The 20,736-nt window shown below is 45.6% G+C and overlaps 1 long non-coding RNA gene across 1 annotated transcript; it reads right to left on the bottom strand.

The window, feature by feature from the left end:
- Positions 1-844: 844 nt before the first annotated feature.
- LOC120592353 (uncharacterized) lies at positions 845-8,043 on the bottom strand. Its single transcript, XR_005650107.1, has 2 exons — positions 3,725-8,043; positions 845-2,792 (listed from the first exon to the last, which is right to left on the bottom strand). It is a non-coding gene; the product is annotated as an uncharacterized LOC120592353 (long non-coding RNA).
- Between the last annotated feature and the right edge of the window lie 12,693 nt (positions 8,044-20,736).

The raw sequence follows: 20,736 nt of genomic DNA, 5'->3' as shown, positions 1-20,736 counted from the left end.
AGACTTTTTGAGCCTATAAAGCATCTTACCAGCACCTGAGCAGAGACCATGTTCTCTGAGTGTTCTACAACTCACTGCCAGCAGAATCTTACGAGATGAGCACCATGTCCTAAGTTTACAGCTTCTCGAGATGAACCCTAACGCGTTCCAATGTTTGGTGCAAAGTGCTCAATCTATTCTTCTATAAAAGGCTCCACAATTCTCAACGTCTGCACTGTGGCAGACTAGCACAGCTGCCATGTTCTCCAAGGATTCCATTATGGCCGTTTTCAAACACCGCGCCATGAAATGGATCCTGGAGGCCGTGGTGAACTTAGTCGCGGCTACCATAAGCGTATATCTCCACGAACGATTCGAGACATTTCTAGGGGACCACTGGATGTCCCGGTGGGTTTTCACCACGATCGTCAAGTTTCTGATCAAAAAGACCCTCGTGTTCATGCTGGGTGGTCTTGCTACATTCCTACAGAATCTGACTGTCGGCAAACCTTTAACGAATATCCTGTCTATTTCTCGAAAGCAGAAGATAGTGACAGAAGTGACTGAAGTCATCGTGGATTAATCACTTCCAGAAAACCTGGGCTTTGACACCCAAAGGAAAGGCAAGCAAAAGACAAAGGAGCAAGCGAGGCTACATCAGACTAAGGGGCTCTGGCCCAGCGAAGGACGAGGTACGATCCAGAACAGATACGCAGCCACGTTGACATGGAGCCTGACCTGCCGTCCCAGAGGGACTGTCTGATGCCTCCAACGTTTGGAATGTTGCAACAAGGCCAGATCCCCTTTGCGCCGAGCCCGAAACCACATTGTGTGCCAGAGAACTCTTCACGAGATGACGATGAAGTAGATGACATGATACTGGAATTTATTGTGTTACAAAAATATTTCATTTCTTGCTGTGAAATTGAAGTCTTACACTGATATTTCATGTCGAGCAAGGAAATTTAATACCTTACAAAGAAATGTCATGTCTTATAAAGACATTTAATCTAACTGGGAAATTTAATGTCTAACAAACAAGTCTGATGCTTAAAAAGATGATTTAATGTCTTACACAGAAATTGAACATCATACAAGACAATCTCATATCTACCAAGCAATTTAACTTCTTACATAGAAATTGAATTTCTAAACAAAGAAATTTAAAGTTTCAAAACTCTTTCCTATCTGCCCGGGAACCTGAATGTGGTACAAGGAAATGTTATGTCTCACAAAGACCCTTGGCACTGGGCCTAAAATGACATCGTGTCTCTAAGAAGTGTTTACAAGCTGACAAGAAAGAAAGTGTTACCGCTCTCGGACCGATGACTACCAAAAGCAACCAAAAGTTAGAAACATCCTTTACAATGACCATCGCTATGTTCTGTTACTGCACCAGTAGAGATGCCTTCCTGCTATGGATGCCACTGTCCCCCTTCCCTTTCTTATAAACACCTCCTCACCTTTTGCTCCTTAACAGAAGACTCTTGGGGTTTCTGCCTGAATCGGTGCTTCCTGAACAGCTATCCAGGATTTCAAATAAATTTGTTTTATTTCAAATAAATGCTCTCTTTCATTTCAAAGGTCTCTCGCGTTCGCCTTTTGTTTCTAGTTTACCATGATGTTACTCTGCACAATGGGAAGACAGGATCCACTTCAATGCGTATGACTCAGGGCAAGATGTCCATGGGGAAAGGCTGCATACAGCATGACGCATTCTGCAAAAGGCAGATGAAAACAGTAGAAAGTCAGTGGTTGCCACGGGCTGGGGAAGGGCGGGACGAATAGGCAGAGCACCGGGAATTTTTAAGGATGCCAAACTAGACTGTGTGACACAGCAAAGGTGGATAACAACATTATCCGTTCGTCCGAAGTATACAGTGCACGACAGTGAGAGTGATCCCTAATGCAAACTGTCAGCTTTGGCTGACAACGACATGGCCATGCGAGCTCCTCAGTGGAGTCGGTTATCGCCTGTGACGTGGCTGTCGATGGCGGTGCATGTGTAAGGGAAGCCGTATGCACCAGCTCTGTACTTTCTACCCGGTGCTACTGTGAAAATAAACAGCTCTGTCAAAGTGTGTGTGTGTGTGTGTGTGCGTGTGTGTGTGTGTGCGCGCGCGAGCGCCCTTAAAAAAAATCCAACCCAAATTATGAAACTCTCTTTTAACATCAATGGGAGAGTTTTCTTGCTTCAAAAACTTTAAAGTTTGGGGCCCTTACAATGACGAGACAAGCATTTTGCTTTAATCAACTCCATACTCAAATTTGAGATGCTTTTAGCCTTAAAAAAATGTAAATATGGTGATGATAACAAAGAGCCAGGATGACCTTTGTAAAGAAGAGACAGGAAAAAACAATTCGCCATCTTTTTCCGCTGCAGGTGAAAATGGCTAACACTTCGCCCTGAAAGACAGGGCTTCCGGGACACGCGTCAGGCTGGGGAGGAGGGGCAAGGCAGGCGGCGGGGAGACGGGTCAGGAGACAGTCACTGTCGCCCCAGGTGGGAGTGCTGCTGGTTTGCACCCACGAGGCCAGAATGTTTAAATTCTATTCCCACTGTGTAGACCGACTGCAGGGCCGCTGATGCAGTAGAGACCAGTGCGGGAGCCAGAGAGGCATCAAGGACGATGACAAGCTTTCCCACCTGAGCACCGGCAAGGATGGAGTGAACTTGACTGAGAAGGGCAAGACGCTGGGAGGAGCGGGTTAAGGGAGTCTGGGAGGCCTGGTTTGCGCATGCTCCATGACAGGCGCCCCACGCCCACTGGGAGAGATACCGCAGGTGGGTTGACTCAGTCTCTTCCAACCCCCTGGGGAAAAAAACAAACAAACAAACAAACAAACAAACAAACAAACAACTGGGAAGCTGAAGACAGCAGTGTCCGGAATCTCTGACAGCAAATGGGGAGTTTATTAAGTCTACTGAATGCTAGTCACATCTGAGCCAACAACCCCCTTGGATTTTGAAGTCGAAGATTTGCCTCTCCGATGTTCATCAGGCCTGGAGAACATTTCCTCTGTGAGCTGGGAAGGAGGCTGGAGGAGACGGTTAGGGACCTATGAGGACACAGACAGCCCCCGAGCTGGAGCCCAGCCTGCCTGCCTGCGTTCAAGCCCCTCTAGGTTCCCTCGGCGTGGTGCCGCCCTCTGGTGGCTCCAGAACATATCACAGCTCCTGATGGCATCACACTTCTTTTTCAAAGGGTGTCCGGCAACCCATGTTCATTCCCAAGGCCAGAACCAGCCACAGGAGTTGCAGGTCCCAGTGCAAAGTGTCAAGTGAAAATGCGGGGCTCCATGTTAATAAATCATTAACAATTTCAAGTCGGCATAAGCCGAGCATCAAACCTAGCACAGGCCCTTCTAAGTCACCGTGTGACAGATCAAACCACCAGCTGGTGAATCCTGCCCAGTCTCAAAGGGTACGTGGATGTGTTCATTCTCCACGTAAATTCGATGTCACCTCAAGCCCTGAGAAACCTACAGGAACACTATGCTCTGAGCGTTTTAAGTTTTCAAGGGGAGGGCTCTCTTATTTTTGACGTGTTTTGGGCCCTGACAATTATTAGGCAGGTATTTTGCTCGGATCAATTCAGTGACCAGATCTGAGATGTTTTTAGCATGCAAAAGAATAACTTAAATGCTTTGAGTATATACAAATCCATCATTATCCTCCAAATAAGACACCAAAGACTATGCCTTAATCCTTCCACACTGGAGGTGACGATAACCAGCTCCTCACCCCGAATGTCGGTGTTTCCAGGACTTGTGTCCCTCCTGCGTCCTGATCTTCCCGGAGTGAGAGAAGCCCCTCTGCACAGGAGGAGACTGAGTCTGAATGTAGGACGGACGAGAGACCCAGTGACTGTCCTAGTGACCCAGACAGCACGATGGGCTCAGACCAGGAACAGGATGGGGGTGCAGAAGTGCTCAGGGCATGGAGCTGAGACCATGACACCCACAAGCGCTTAGGTCTCCACTCAGGGCCCCACAGGATCTGAGGGACCGTGGAGCTAATGCTGGGGAGACAGGGCTGTCTCTCTTCATACTGGAGCCGGTCTCCTTGTTCTTGATGAGGACAGAGCACTAGCTTCTGTGGCTGCCATAATGAAGTACCACAAACGGTGTCTCTTAAAACAAGAGAACGCGATTCTCTGACATCAAGGAGGGCAGAAATCCAAAATCAAGCATCTGTTGGAGGCGAAAATCGGCAGGCCCCATATCCAGCGTGACTCTGTCTCGCCCTCACAGACATCCTCACTGGAGGGAGCTTCTGTTCAGAGTCCCACTCTGGGCACAGAAAGGGACCTCCCCTAACTCTTCAGGGGTTAATCTCGGATGCGGGCTCCCTGTCCCTGCCTCTTGGTCGCATGCGGGCTCCCTGTCACCTACGGCTCCCTCCTTACTCGGCCTCAGGCCTCAGCAAGGAGTCCCCTCCACAGGGTCCTGGCATCCCGGTGCACAGCGACCAGATCTTGATCCTCATGTGACCCTCCCCTGCGCCACTGGTGCAGCCTCTGACAAGACCGCGGTTCTCCTTGTTCCCACCAGGGGGAGACATTGAGACCTGCTGACAAGACTCAGACGATTAAAACAGGAACCTGGCTTTGACTAAGGAGATGGGAACGCAGCCCAATTTGCATCTCACAGAGAAAACGGCCGGCGAATGGGTCTTGGGACCGGCGCTTCGTGCGAAAGCGCCTCCACGTCTTGGTGACGGCGGATGTGAGGACTTTCGGGACCTGGGGGTGGGGCACCGTGGCGGGTGGTCGCGGTGGTCAGGCGCGCCCCGGAGCCGCCCTGAACGCTGAGTGCGGGTCGGGTCGGAGCTTGCAGGAGAGACTGGCGTCCGGAGCGTCCTGGTGTCCGCGGACGCTGCGGGGAAGGTCGGGATGGAGGCGCAGAGAGCGCGCGGGAGGCTCAGGCAGCCGGCTCGAGCCGCCAATCGGTGCCCCGCGGACCTGGGGACACCAGGCCGCAGGGACATTCCCTCGGGACTCCCCCATGTCTGGAGGACCAGGGCAGCTGTAACCCCACTTAGACCTGCTGCTGGGGGAGGCGCTGCTATCTGCATAGGGCCTGGGAGCCGGCTCTAGTTTTTCTAGTGGAGATTTAGGAGGAAAACGGTAATAATTCCAACCAGGTCACAAAATCGTGGAGAGCTATTGACAGAAGGGCCCTCTTCCATTATTATAACACGAAAATGATGCACTGGAAAGTTCTTTTAAGAAAAACAACCATTTTATGTTTATGAGTAACTGTGGTGCGTGTTTTATTTTTCGACTACACGGTTGGTGTCACTTCACCTCTCAGGCAATGGTGAAAGCCACCGCTATTTATGTTTTAGCTCAGGAATGTCGATTCATGTTAACTCTCCTATGAGGTGAACTTTTCATGAGTTCACGCATATCATGTTCTGTGAACACTCATGTCATTTCTATCGGTCCATTTCCTTTAGTCTCTACAAACAGCGTAGAGAGCCACATTTCCCCCTTAGTTGGAAAGCAAGTAAATACCAAAAAAAAAGTGTCCCGATGCTTCTAGTGAATGACGATGGCACTCAGGGCGCAGGGCTGTTCCAGAGAGGTGAGGGAAATTGCTTTTGAGTACATTTCCCTCACAATCCAGTGCAGAAGGAACGTCCTGTCACAAAGTTGGGGTTGATGAAGGACAGAAGTAGAGGTCAGGAACTTAAGAATCACACCAAAGAGCTGACAACAAAATCAGCCCAGAGACTAGAGGTCGAGGGAAAAACGGTGAAGTTTGGGATGCCACAGGAGCTTGGTACCACGTGGAGCATCATCGCTGCTCTCTCATCTTTTTGTGGTTCCTGACCTTTGAAGAAGTGCCCTGGAAGCAGCACGCAAGGTTCTTTCCTGCTGGGCGACTAGTCCCTTGGCTGTGTGTTCCTTCATTTCTGCATCTCGTCTGTGTCTGTTTCATTGTTTGTCATAGGAAAGAGATCTCATGAGGACAGGGATCTAAACCTCTCTGGGACAATCAATCTTTGATTGACAAGCAAAAATTTCAAGAAAATAAATTAATATCTCAGGGATCATAAAGACAACTTTGGCCATCTGAGCAGGTGCTTTAAAACATCTTACTGTTTGTCCTGCTGCAACCTGACAAGATATTTCAAAGAATTTCGTAACTCTGTTTCAAGTGGAAGTAGACTTTGTAAAGCCTTATCAGCAACTTCCAAGATGTTTTGACACATAACAGGGATATGAACCCAGCCCATGACTGCCAGAGAGGAAACAAACCAAAAGACAAAAGCCGAGGAAAAAACCTTTTCGGCAGGAGGGAACGAGCTGTGAAAAACGTCCCCTTGCATAAGGAGACTTTTAAGGTCCTTAAAGATCGTTGACCAAGGACAATACGAATCTTAAAGGTCTGCTGTAGAGAAGCTTGAAAAGGCGTAGCCATCTGAATGATGAACCGCATGGTATTCCAACTGTGAAAAGCAAATGGGTTTTGCCTCATCGTCCCTGTCTCATGGTAAAGAATAATTTTTAAATGTAACTCTCAGGTTGCTGGCTGTTTCTGTCAATAATATGTATGTGCGTGTCTGGAGGAAAGGATTAGAATCGGTTTATTAAAAAACCTTGCTACCTGGCTTCAACAGAAAAAGGTGGAGTTATTTCATTAGTTTCTCCCCAGGGTCTAGAAACCTTCCTCATGTGACCACGCAGCACAGCCCGGTGCTGTCACTCTGATCTGTGGCTACACTCTTAGAGAGCCCCACTTTTGGAGCCGAAGAGCTCTAAGCAGCTGTCACCTGATCCCCCCGCCCCCGCATCCGCCCAAACATGCCTCCTTCTGAAGCTTTTGTCCAAGGCCAGCCCTAAAGAATTAGTCACTTCCTGTTTTCTTGAGCACCCTATCATGTTCATCTTACATGTCAGTAAGCACCTATGACCACAATAATGGTTCACTTAGTCACTATTTAGGTGAAGAAGGGCTCTCTGAGAGCTTTTGGTCCTGAAAGTGGTATGTTTTCGGCATGAACGGTTGGGTGAGCATAAACACAGAGAGGGCTATTTTGAGACTTTTTGAGCCTATAAAGCATCTTACCAGCACCTGAGCAGAGACCATGTTCTCTGAGTGTTCTACAACTCACTGCCAGCAGAATCTTACGAGATGAGCACCATGTCCTAAGTTTACAGCTTCTCGAGATGAACCCTAACGCGTTCCAATGTTTGGTGCAAAGTGCTCAATCTATTCTTCTATAAAAGGCTCCACAATTCTCAACGTCTGCACTGTGGCAGACTAGCACAGCTGCCATGTTCTCCAAGGATTCCATTATGGCCGTTTTCAAACACCGCGCCATGAAATGGATCCTGGAGGCCATGGTGAACTTAGTCGCGGCTACCATAAGCGTATATCTCCACGAACGATTCGAGACATTTCTGGGGGACCACTGGATGTCCCGGTGGGTTTTCACCACGATCGTCAAGTTTCTGATCAAAAAGACCCTCGTGTTCATGCTGGGTGGTCTTGCTACATTCCTACAGAATCTGACTGTCGGCAAATCTTTAACGAATATCCTATCTATTTTTCGAAAGCAGAAGATATTTCCGGAAGTGACTGAAGTCATTGTGGATGAATCACTTCCAGAAAACCTGGGCTTTGACACCCAAAGGAAAGGCAAGCAAAAGACAAAGGAGCAAGCGAGGCTACATCAGACTAAGGGGCTCTGGCCCAGCGAAGGACGAGGTACGATCCACAACAGATACGGAGCCACGTTGACATGGAGCCTGACCTGCCGTCCCAGAGGGACTGTCTGATGCCTCCAACGTTTGGAATGTTGCAACAAGGCCAGATCCCCTTTGCGCCGAGCCCGAAACCACATCGTGTGCCAGAGGACTCTTCACGAGATGACGATAAAGTAGATGACATGATACTGGAATTTATTGTGTTACAAAAATATTTCATTTCTTGGTGTGAAATTGAAGTCTTACACGGATGTTTCATGTCGAGCAAGGAAATTTAATACCTTACAAAGAAATGTAATGTCTTATAAAGACATTTAACGTAACTGGGAAATTTAATGTCTAACAAACAAGTTGAATGCCTAAAAAGATGACTTCATGTCTTACAATAAAATTGAACATCATACAGGGAAATCTAACAGAGCTAATGGAGCTAATGATGGGGAGACGGGGCTGTCTCTGTTGGTACAGGGGGATGGTCTCGTTGTTCTCGATGAGGACAGTGCAATAGCTTCTGTGGCTGCCATAACGAAGTACCACAAACAGTGTCTCTTAAAACAAGAGAAAGCGATTCTCTGCCATTGTGGAGGCCAGAAATCCAAAATCGAAGTATTGGCAGGACCTCACTTACTGCAGCGGTTCTCAGAGAGATCCCGCTCCTTTTGTGGTCCGTCTTTCGGTAGCTGTCGGCATTCTTACCTTATGGCCCCATCACGCCTGACTCTGCCTCCACCTTCACGTGGCTTCCTCCCCTGTGTGTCTTCTCCTCTTCTGCTTCTTCAAAAGAACTTATCATTGGATTTAGGGCTCTATGCAGATAATGCAATATGATCCATCTTGAGATCCCTAACTTAATTATGGTTGCAAAGAGCCTTTTTCTAAATAAGATCACATTGACAGGTTCCAAGAGTTAGGATGTGGACATATTTGGGGAGGACCACCCACTGAACCTTCTACAAGCAGTCCCCCTCTCTGGAACAGTCTCTGATGGGATTTGGGGTGATGTCCAGAGCTGCATCCATGGGGCCTTCCCCTAAACTCTGCAATGAGCCCCACTGAGTTTAGGCTTCAACTCCAGTTTACAGAAATGGAAGGACTTGGAGGGCAAGAGAGAGACCCCAAAAGAAAACTGCCAGACAAATCCAGACATGGACCCCCAAAGGCCACCAACCTGGGCCCCACATACACTGGAGCTTGTAGAAAGAGGAGGGCTTTTTAGATTATTGTCACATGCAATGTTGGGACCTTGTTTAGATCACGGCCAGAAAAATGTCATAAAATATATTTGGGGACAAACACAAAAGCAAAAATAGATAAAATGTACTTCATCAAAATTTAAAACTTTTGTGCTTCAGAGGACTTCATTTAAAAATGAAAAACAACCCACAGAATGGGTGAAAAATTTTGCCAACCACATATTGAATGAGGGGCTTGTATGTAAAATATATGGTAAATAACATGCACAGCTTGGTAATAAAAAAACCAAAATATCTCAATGTAAAAATCTGCGAAGGATATGAATAGATAGGTGTCCAAAAAAAGATATAAAAATGACCAATAAGCCCATCATTAGTAATAACTAAAATGCAAATAATAACTACAATAAACACCACTGTACACCCTGTGAATCGGCTAGAATCACGGACAGATAATAAAAAATCCTCGTACACTTCTCATATAAGCTGCTTTGGAAAACGTTCTGGCCGTTCCTCAAACTGTAAAACAGAGTTACTATATGAACTAGTGACTCTGCCCCCAGCATATGACAGAGAGGAAGGAGAGCATGTGTTCCCCCAAACTTGTACATAGCACATTATTCATAATAGCCAAAAAGTGAAAAAAAAAAACCCACAAATATTCATCAACTAATGAATGGATAACCAAAATGTGGTCCATACAGTGGAATGTTATTCAATCACATAAAGGTATGGCAAACTATATGTGTTGCAACTTAGAGGAACCTTGAAAACATTATGATAAGTGGAAGAAGCCAGAGGCAAAGGGCATATACTATGTGATTTCATTTATATGAAAAGTACAGAATAGGCAAATCCAGAAAACGGAGTGCAGGTTTGTGGTTTGCAGGAGCTGCAGGGTGTGAAGACTGGGGTGTAACTACTAATGGGTATGGAGAATCTTTGGGGAATGAAAATGTTCTGATTAGATGGTAGTGATGGTCTCACAACTCCGTGAGTATGGAGAAGGAAGTGGACACTTTCTATGTTTGAATTATATCTCAACGAAGCGATCGAAATACATTTTAATATAGTCTTTCAGCAAGGTAGGGTGTATTGGTTTCCTACTGTGGCTGTTAAAAATTACCACAAACTACTGAAAAGTTGGAACATGGACTGGGTATTAGATGACTTTAGCAAGTGACAGTTCTGTTTGGCACACTAATGGAACTCTGATCATACAGAAAAAAACGTTTGACTTCTGAAGACAAGTAGGTAGACGGATTAAGGACAGAGTTTTGTGTGTATGTAATTAATTTGAAAATGTTCCAGAGAAAAACTGATAGGCAGATAAATTTTTTTTTAAATATATAGATAGGTAAATATAGACAGCTAGATGACAAATATGATCCCCCCAAAATGATGAAGGACTTCGCTCTGTGATGGATATATGACTGTTATACGCTCTCTTTGTATATTTCAAATTTCTCATAATAAAAAGTTAGAAGAAATATTTCCCCTTATTTGTATGAAGGCTAACTTGTATATATTTTTGCTTGGAGACGGAATCGTATTGTTCAGGGACCGGAAAGTCACAATTTAAATAAACTTTGAGGACGCCGTCGGTGCCGAGGCAAACCTCACACTTGATGACATGGGAATGCTCCAAGAGGCAGAGTATCTGATATGTTACTTTAAAAAGATTTAACTTCTACTGGAGAGTTAGTTGGTGCCCACTTCAGCTGGTGCATCAGGGCTGTATGATAAAGTAGTTGTCTGGTCATTGCCCTTGGTTCCGGGTGAAAGATGTTAAATTCTTAAGCCTTGGAATTTTCTAAGTGCTACATCATCTATGGGATTCAGGAGCACTTCAGACCTACCCTGCCCTTGACCTAGCAGTTTTCCCCCATGCTGCTTTCTATCTGCACCTTTTGCTATAAGAAAACTGTAAGCGTAATTATAGCATTCGTAAATTCTATAAATTATTCTAGCAAGAATCCAGCCTGCGTGGGTGCTAAGAACTCCAACCAAGTGGGTCAGAGGAGGAGGGAACAGGAGCCTCCTAAATCATCTGACTTAGAGTTAGGTATCACAGATGGTAAGCAAGAAAGTCCAAAACTGGCCACTAGGCATTCAACCATCCAGTCGGTTCTGATCCTGTATCTTTATTTACAGTTAAGGGTCAGGCAACAAAGTAAGGAACCACAAGGATTAACAAAAAAAGCTATACTATGAAATTCTGGTCTGAAGCACCCCTGCAGACTCCTACCGGAAATGTGGGGGGCATGCTGTCTCCCTCTGTGCTGTTTTATGCTCCCTCCTCCTCTCTGACTGTGGCTCACTTTCTAGTCACACCTGTTTTGTGTCACCCTCTGCCTTCCTAGATACTCCCTCTCTGGCTTCAGTATCCTCCTTGGTAAAATGGACAGCTGATGGTCGCATATTCATGGGGTGATATAATGTAAAACAGGCCTTATTAAAAATGTAGTAAGTTAAATAGATGGGAGCACAGACTTCTCCCACTTTGCCCATTCCTGCCTCAGATGGGTTCTCCTAGGGCCCCACCCCATAACTCTATCCTAGCCCTGTGATCAATCTTTGCCAGCTGAGGGGCACGACAACATGTCATCAAAAAGAAATGGAGACTGATCTTACAGCCCCATTTCTGCTCTTTGTTATTTCCCAAGATCCCTCTTCAACCGAGAAACTGGGACCATCTCCCTGTTGGATGGGTGGGGCCTACTGACATGCCCCAAAGGGAGGGGTATGTACGTTTCATAATGGGCATTGTGTCACGGGATGATGCGAGGGGCGGCTTGTGATCTCACAAGCTGGCAGATACTTCGGAACTTATGTCCAGTTACTCATTTTGACGCGACGAGTAACTAGTCCTGTGCCCTTTGGAAAATGAATAGAAAGCTACCTCGCATTTCCCCGCCTCAGCCCCAGCCCTCACCTCCTCTTCCTTCACACTCTCGCTATCCAACCCACCTTCCTTCCCTGGCTCCTCGCCCTGCTGTCCCTCATCTCACGCCCCAGCGACACTCGCCTCCCTCCAGTTTCCCTTCTCTAATGAGTGCCAGCCGTGCCCACCACCCTCCCTTAAACATTTCCCTAGCCAGCTCTTCCTCTGTTCTCCCTAGACCATCCACTAGTTGCCCTGTTCATCACGCTCCCCCTTCCTGTCACCTCTCTGTTTATACCCCAAGACCTCCTCCTAGGCCTCCTTTCTAGTCCTTTGGACCCTAGTCCTTGCCAACACTCAAGCCACCCCAATCAGACCAGGTGATTCACAGATATCATCCTGGAGAGGTCTTTTCCCTACTAGTGGGACAGACCGGTGCAGTTCAGAATGTGGCTTGCCAGGAGCCTGACCTGGAGAACAGGCAAACTGGTAATAATGGAACAACCAACATTCAGTGACCTTGGAGGGTAAGCTCTGCTAATGCCTGGACTCCCTTTCCCATGATGGTGGTTTTCAGTCATGACCAGATGCTGGTTCTCTTACTACTATCTGTCCTTTGCCTTCATTCACATCTTTTTAATACTCTGCAGATGCCAAAGACACCCTATACAAGTTCCTTTGTCTGGACAGTCTGATCCTTTCCTCTTCTGCCTGATCAGCCAGCCTGCAGAGGCTTCTACCTTTTTAATTGGCTTCTCAGTGAAACTTGGCCTCTGCCCACAGGACAAAAAAAAAGACGAGTCACACAGAAGATAGAGAATAGTGAAGAGTGGAAAGCATCTAATCTCCTCTCTAGGAGGGTGAGTCCAATTGACCTATCCTGCGTTAAAGTGCATGCAAAAATGAGTGACCCCCAAGAACTCACACACAGGACATAAAGTCCCTATTTTAGATAGATAGAGACTCAAGGTTTTTTCATTTGGTTCCTCCAAGACTCCATATTTCTGCATCCCAAGATTCCAGAACTTTGCCAGGGTCTTTCTGCCCTTGAGAAACGCCTCCTACAGAGAGAGGGCAGGGGGCCCTCCATTGCGTTCTTATCCAAGCTCTGAAGGTTGAGCTTCTCTCTCACTCTGCTGCCTGTACCCCAGAATGTGGCAGGTAGCAGAGTCTAGATAGCAATGACATGTCTAGAGCCTGTCCGCTTAATAGCATCAGAACAGAGGACATATTAAAGTGCTCTCCTCAAACTGATATATGGATTCAATGCAATCCAAATAACATAATTCTAACATATACATAGAGAGACTTGGACAAGCTGATTATAATATATAAGGAAAGGGAAAGGACCAAAAATAGCCAAGCCTCTCTTAAGAACTGATGTGAACAATATCCTTACTAAATATCAGAAATTATTACAAAAATTATAGGAATCAGGATTGTGTATTACCGGTGCAAGCAAGAACAAATAGACAACTGTCATGGAAGACAGTCCTGACAAAAACACCCTTAAGGGGACACTTACCTTAGGATGAGAGTAGCATAGTAAAGCAGTGAGGATAGGACTCTTTCCAATACATTGGTTCTGGGTCCATTAGATACTCATATGAACAAAACTTCAGTTAGACACCTACTTCACACTATGCTCAAAAATCCATTTCAAGTTTCAGTCAAGATGGCGGAGTAGGTAAACACTGGGCTTGTCTCCTCTCACAACCACATCAAAATTACAACTAAACTAAATAATAACCTTCATTGAGAGTCACCTGAATTCTACCTGAACAGTAGTACTACAACAAGGGACACACAGAAGAGGTCACTTTGAGACTGGTAGGATTGGCAGAGATGTGAAATGAACTGGTTTCACTCCTGCAAGTGACAGTTGTGAATCGGAAGAGATATGTTGGCTGCCAAGGCCCCTCTGTGTAGTGATTTTTCCTGGCTCCAACTGGGCTTCCCAGCTAAGGGTTCCAGTGCCAGTAAGAGAAGTCCCCACAACTTCTGGCTATGAAAACCAACAGAGTTTGGGACTGAGTGAGACAAACGGCGTCTAGAGGGACAGACATTCTTCTTAAAGGACCTTCATGCATGGACTTACTCAGTGACAACATAGTCGCTTTGAGCTTCACTCTAGGGCAGCTCCTCAGAGGGTGCCAAGGATATACCGGGAGGAACTGAGTTGTCTGGCTTCAGGGCAAGGACTGAAGAGGCAGCATTCTCCCAGACAGAAATACTGGCAGAGGGCATTGTTCCTTTGTTCAGCCCTCCCCCACCAAGCTTGCAGACCCAGGTAGGCACCATATCTGAGTCTCCATAACATAGTTGACATTGGTCACACCACCCTGTTGATTCCATGAGACACTACCCACCCATCTTGTAGGCTTGCCCAAGTTGCTTCCAGTGGATTTTCCCATACAAACAACCTATCTTAGCTCATGCCAAAAACTTTTCTAAAATCTCTCAAACTTTCGCAAAACCCAAACAAGCAGCATTTGATCTCAGCATGCCTCATACCTCTAGCTGAGCAGCCCCAAGCACAGCACTAACGGCAGCCAGTCTCAGTTTGAGCTTTTGCCTCTCAGACACTTCAACGTATAGCAAGGGTGGTGGACATGTGAGATTGCTTGGCGGCTCATGCCAGGTAGCCCCCAGCAAGGCACAGGCTGCAGCTGAACTTAGTCTGCAACAAGGTCCCTCCGAGGAGGCCATGGCCTGCACGCCCAATGAGCACCACCTGGGGTCACATCTGAAGACACACCCAAAGGGCAAACAGGCAAGAACCAGAATCCGGTTAAAATGAATCCTGCTCTGCATAGTCAGACCCTAAAAAACAGCTCTTCCTCTGGTCCCGGCCGTGCATCACAACCCATCAGCCAGAGGGTCAGTTTCTTCCATTGATGAGCAAACATCAACCAAAGCTCAGCTACAACAGGAGGGCACACAGAACCCATACAAGGGAAACACCTGAGCACCTGGCTCAGGTGACCAGGGAAGATTGTGCCACTAGGCCCTACAGCACACCTACTACATAAAATCACTGTACTAAGACCAGTAGCAGTCCTACATGACACATCAAAACAAACATAAGTAAGCAGTCAAAATGGGAAGACAAAGAAATCTATCTCAAACAAAAGAACAAGACAAAGTTCTATAAAAAGAACTCATCAATATGGAAACAAGCTATCTACCAGATGCAAAGTTCAAAACACTATAAGGATACTCATTGAACTTAGGAGAAAGGTAGAGAAACTCAGGGAGAACTTTAACAAAGAGATAGAAAACATAAAAGTGGAAATAGAAAGTATAAAAAAGAACCAGTCAGAAATGCAGAAAAAAATAACTGACATGAAGACAACTTTGGGAGGAATTAACAGTAGGTTAGATGAAGAAGAAGATTGAATCAGCAATTTAGAAGACAAAGTAGCAGAAAACACCCAATCAGAACAGCAATAAGAAAAAAATAATCAAAAAAAAAAAAAAAAACCAAAACGAGGATAGTTTAAGGGGCCTCTGGTACAGCATCAAGCATGCCCAGGAATCATGGGAATATCAGAAGGAGAAGAGAGAGACCAAGGAAACAAAAATCTGTCTCAAGAAATAATGACAGAAAACTTCCCTAACCTGGTGAAGGAAATAGATATACAAGCCCAAGAAGCACAGAGAGTACCAAACGAGATGAACCCAAAGAGGTCCACACCAAAACACATCATAATTAAAATGTCAAAGGTTAAAAACAGTGACTCATAATGGCAACAAGAGAAAAGCAGTTAGTTACCTATAAGGGAGCTCCCACAAGACTGTCAGCTGATCTCGCCACAGAAACTCTGCAGGCCAGAAGGGATTGGCACAAAATATCCAAAATAATGAAAAGAAGGACCTACAACCAAGATACTTTTACCCAGAAAAGCTATCATGTAGAATCGAGGGACAGATAAAGAGCTTCCCAGACAAGAAAAACCTAAGGAGTTCATTATCATTAAGCCAGTATTACAGAACATCTTAGAGGAACTTCCGTAAGAAGAAGAAAGAAAAAGAAAAAGAGATAGAAATATGAATATAAAATGGCAATAACTACATATATGGCAACAATTACTTTAAATACAAAGGGATTAAATGCTCCAATCATAAGCCATAGGGTGGCTAAATGGATCAGAAAACAAGACTCTTACATATGTTACCTACAAGAAACTACTTCAGATCAAAAGAAACACACAGACTAAAGGGATTAAAAAAAAGAGAGAGATGTTTCATGAAAATGGAAACAAACAAAAAAGCTAGGGTAGCAATACTTATACCAGACACAATAGACTTTAAAACGAAGGCCATAACAAGAGACAAAGAAGGACCCAGTCATCCCACTTCTGAGTATTTATCTGAAGATTATACTGCGAAAAAAATGCATGAAAATACCTGCCATATACATATGCAGCTACCTGCCAAAACAGCAAAAGCATACAAGCCATACCATGATAGGCCCTTGAAGGCAAAAAAAGCCTTAAGCAAGCAAGCAAGCAAGCGGACGGTGGGTGGTGGGTGGCGGGGCCTTTTTTTTTTGAGAATCAGCTTACCAAGCAACCTTTAAGCAAAGCAAACACCGTATACCGGCAAAACGTAAATACCATACCGCTTATACCTGTAACACTTACCATGCCTGCAAGCAAGCAAGCTTAAACTTACCGCCTGCCAAACCTGCTTAGGCAAAAAAAAGTACTACGCTTAAATAGATGAATATGAATATGAATATATGTAGATAGATAGAGATATATAGATATAGATATATGAGAGATAGACTCTACACACCCACACACATATATATGCACACACACACACACACACACACACACACACACACACACACAATGGACTACTACTCAGACCAAAAAAAAAGAATGAAATCTTGCTATCTACAACAACATGGATAGGCCTAGAGGGCAATGTGCTGAGTGGAGAGAGTCAGACAAAGACAAAGACAAATGTCATATGTGCAATCTAGGGAACAGGATAAACAAACAATAGAAACAAGCTCATAGATACAGAGAGCAATTTAACGGTTGTCAGAGTCGGGGTTGGGGGAGTGGTTGAAGCAGGGAGGGGATTAAGAGGTACAAATTGGTAGCTACAAAATAGTCATGGGGAAATAGAGTATAGCATGGGGAATAGAGCCACTAGTATTATAATCGTTATGTATGGTATCACATGGGTACTGAACTTATTGTGGTGAACACTTCATTAGTTATATAAATGTTTAATCGCTCGCTGTGTTGCACACTTGAAATTTCTGGTTTTCTAAAACATACTCAATTCCGTCTCTCATACATATATAAATTTTATACATACACAGACATAAAGAAGGCTGCTATATACATGTCTTTGTATATCTATATGACAAATAAGCCGTACTCAAAATACATAAAAAATTCTACAAAAGCAGTAGAAAAAAAAACTGACAATCCAATTTTTTTAAAAAAAAATCTAAAAACTAAGAGATACTAAACAGTAGAACCTATGTAAATGGCCAGGAAGCACATATAAAGCTGAATTTGCTTTATTGTTTATTTGGAAAATGCAAATTAAAACTATTATGAAATGTTATTTCAATCACATGAGAATGGCTAAAATTAAAAAGACTAATGATACCAACAGGTGGAACATTAGATATGTAAACGTGGCTGACTTTTACATATCTAATGTTCCACCTGTTGGTACCTGTTGAGATAAAACTTTGTCCAACTATCTGGCCAGAGAATCTAAAATATATATGCTTTAGAAGATGTTCCAGCAAATACAATGGTATTTACCCAGGGACATGAGTTCGACCCAGCAAAATACATGTATATGAATTTTGAGTAACAGAACCTCAGTACTGTTCAGAAGAGCCAAAAACAAACAATGTGAATGTCCAACAGTACAATGATGACTGTTGTGCTGTATTCAAAGGAATATTATGCAACTTGAACAAGAGATAAGTTAGTGCTTCGCACAACATGGATGATCTCTCATGCACAGACTTGAACAGAAGTCGTCAGATGCAGCAGAAACACAATGGACGGTTGTCCTGAGTAAAGCTGCAGAAGGCTGAACTAACCCCCGGTGCTCGAGGTCAGAATGGAGGTGGCACTGGGGTCAGATCCGCTGGGAGGAGCAGGACAGCGTTTCCTGGTTCAGGCAAAGTTCTCTACCTCGATCTGGGCGGTGGTTTCATGGGCGGGCACACACAGAAGTTTATTGAAACATTCATGTTACTTTATGAGAAAAGGACTGTAGGATTTCTCAGGTTACACAGAACAGCGAAACCCACAAAGAAATCAAAGGGCATCTCTGTTCAAATCTCACACAACTCTCCCAGAGGAAAGGAAAAATAAAGATTACTCATTCACTCATTTGATTGGGCCGTATAACTTTCCTGTCAAAACCAGACTAGGAAAGAATGAGGAGGTAAGAGTGCAGGCCCTTCTCACGAACAGAGATGAAAATCCCTAAACGAAACTGTACCGAGATCAGTCAGGAATTATCAAGTTGAGTTTGGGCCCCGGGAATGCCAGTTGGGTTTAAGACTCAGAAATCAACCACTGCCTTTTATACATCAACAGATTAACGAGAAAATACTGTGTGGTGACGAGAAGAGCAGCAAATGGCCTTTGGAGAAATTCCACATCCACTCGGATTTGGACAATGCAGACACGGATGGCGAACATCGAGAAGAGGGGGGCTCCTTAGTCTGAGGAAGGTACCTACAGACCTGCAGCAGGCACCACACTCACTGGAGGATCCCTAGAAGCATCACTTTCATCAGGAGCGAGGCAAGGCTGTCTGTGTTGGCCACCTGGACTCCAACCCTCTGGGCCTCAACCTCCTACAAGAGCTCTCACTTGGCCTCACCCATGGGGACAGCTCAAGGGCAGGGGCAGAGCCACAGTCGGAGCTGGTGTGTGGAAGCCCTGCTTGGAGTCAGAGTGTCCTGAAGAGACCTGGACCTCAGGGAGGGCAGCTCCCGTGGACAGGAGAACCAGGCTCCGGGTTTCGACCTCAGACCAAAGACCTGACACATAGAAAGTTTCCTGAGTGCACCAAAGATAAAGGGGCCACCAGGAGACACTCTGCTTGTGGCAGATGGGCAGAAAACAAGGAAAACGTGTGAGCTTCCTATTGCAAGGCCCACGAGTGACCCAGAGCTCGCCTCCTGCAGCAGCAGCCTGAGTGAGCACACGGCTAAGCCGGAGACTAATGGGATGGGGTGGACACGCTCCTCTCTAGCGGGAGGAACTGCAAGGTCTCAAACAAAGGGTGCGGATGTCTGATCCTGCCATGGGGATGACAGGGACAGGGAAGCGGAGTGACTCAACCCTTCAGGGCCACAGACTCACTGTCATTTAGTGCTTCACTTCATTAGTGCTCACATACAGGGTGGGGGCATCTGGGCGCTGAGTGTCCAGCCCACACTGCCCAAAGTCCCTCAAGCCAGCTCCCTCTCCAATGACGTGGGCCCTTGGGATGGTCCCGGATCACCGGTCCATGCTGTTGCATGCTCCAGTGTGAGGCTCTACCCTGGGGACCCTGATATCTGTCCCAGGAGCTTCGCCCTGAGCAAATCTAAAGAGTATTTTAGGGCCGAGTTTGCAGCAGTAAAAACTTTTGCATTTACTTGTCTCAGATGATCCAAAAAGGTCCACAGAAGATCAAGAAGGAGCATGAGTTCCCCCTAGTGGATTGTTTCTGCTACAAGAGAAACACGAGGTGCAGGAGACTTTGGGGCTGACCTTGGACTAAGGACATCTACAGGTTCAGGAGGACTGGAACTGAAGATGCAGGAGGAGGGGAGATTGGAGGTGGGGACACGGTCGAGAGAGATGAGAAACTGCAGGGTGAGGGGACTCCTCCTGGGAACGCTGGGGGAAGGGCACAGAGCAGGGCTCTCAGTCTCCTCAGCATTGACATTTGGGGCTGGAAGTTCTTGTTGGGGGACCTGCCTTGTGTCCTCTAGGATGATTAGCTCCATCCAAAGGCCTCTCTATCCACTAGATCCCAGTGGCACTCACCATGCCCTCGTGTAAAAAACATTTTCCCTGACATTGCTGTACGTCCTGGGGAAAGGGGAGAGCAGGTGGTACAATCACCCGGCTTGAGGACCCCTGATGTGCACCAGTTCGTAACATCATCCAACCAGATGGAACCCTATACCTCTTGGTGTGTGAATAAGAGAAGAAACAGACATCTTTAATATCTAAGAGAAATTAGTTTTAATCAATTAAAAGTTGGTTGATCAGATGAAGCCATATTTAGAGGTGATTAACAGATGGCTGCGTGTATTTCACCAGCCAGAAGACTTGAGGGTATTCAAAGAGTGTAGCCACAAATCAGGATGACAACACGGGGCTATACCTCACAGTCACATGAGGGAAATTCTGTAGACACCGGGGAGAGATAATAAACCTACATAGCATGTCATTAGGCCATCTGCTCCAATGTTCTTACCATAGTAAGAGGCATCTTTGTGATGAATGCAAAGTCCCTACTATCATTTGAAAGTAACATCTTATTAAAAAGAAAATTCTATTATAGGAGTTTATATTTTCAGGATCATAAACCTTAAGTATGAATCTAACTGCCCAAAATGAATTTAATTGGTGTCTGGACAAGGTCATGATCTCAGTCCCAGTGCCTGTGGGCTGAATGCACCCTCCCCTCCCTCAAGACTGGGCCCCTCTCTGAACCACAGGAGACTTTGCTGCTCCCTCATTAGGGGGAAGGAGGGTCTTAGTAGGGCCCTCACCTTCCTCCACCCATCTCTAGACTCTAGGCACAATCTGCTGTCAGCTCTTGAGTGTGATACTTAAGTTATCGACCTCTACTTCTGTCCTTCGTCCACCCCAACATTGTGTCAGATGCAGGGGGTGACTTCTGCACAGGATTTTGAGGGAAAAGCTCTCAACAACAGTTTCCTTCACCCGCCTTGAACACACCT

This window comes from Pteropus medius, unplaced genomic scaffold, assembly GCF_902729225.1.
Source record: "Pteropus medius unplaced genomic scaffold, Ma_sr-lr_union100, whole genome shotgun sequence".
NCBI lineage: Eukaryota > Metazoa > Chordata > Mammalia > Chiroptera > Pteropodidae > Pteropus > Pteropus medius.
This window is presented reverse-complemented; position numbering and strand designations above follow the sequence as displayed.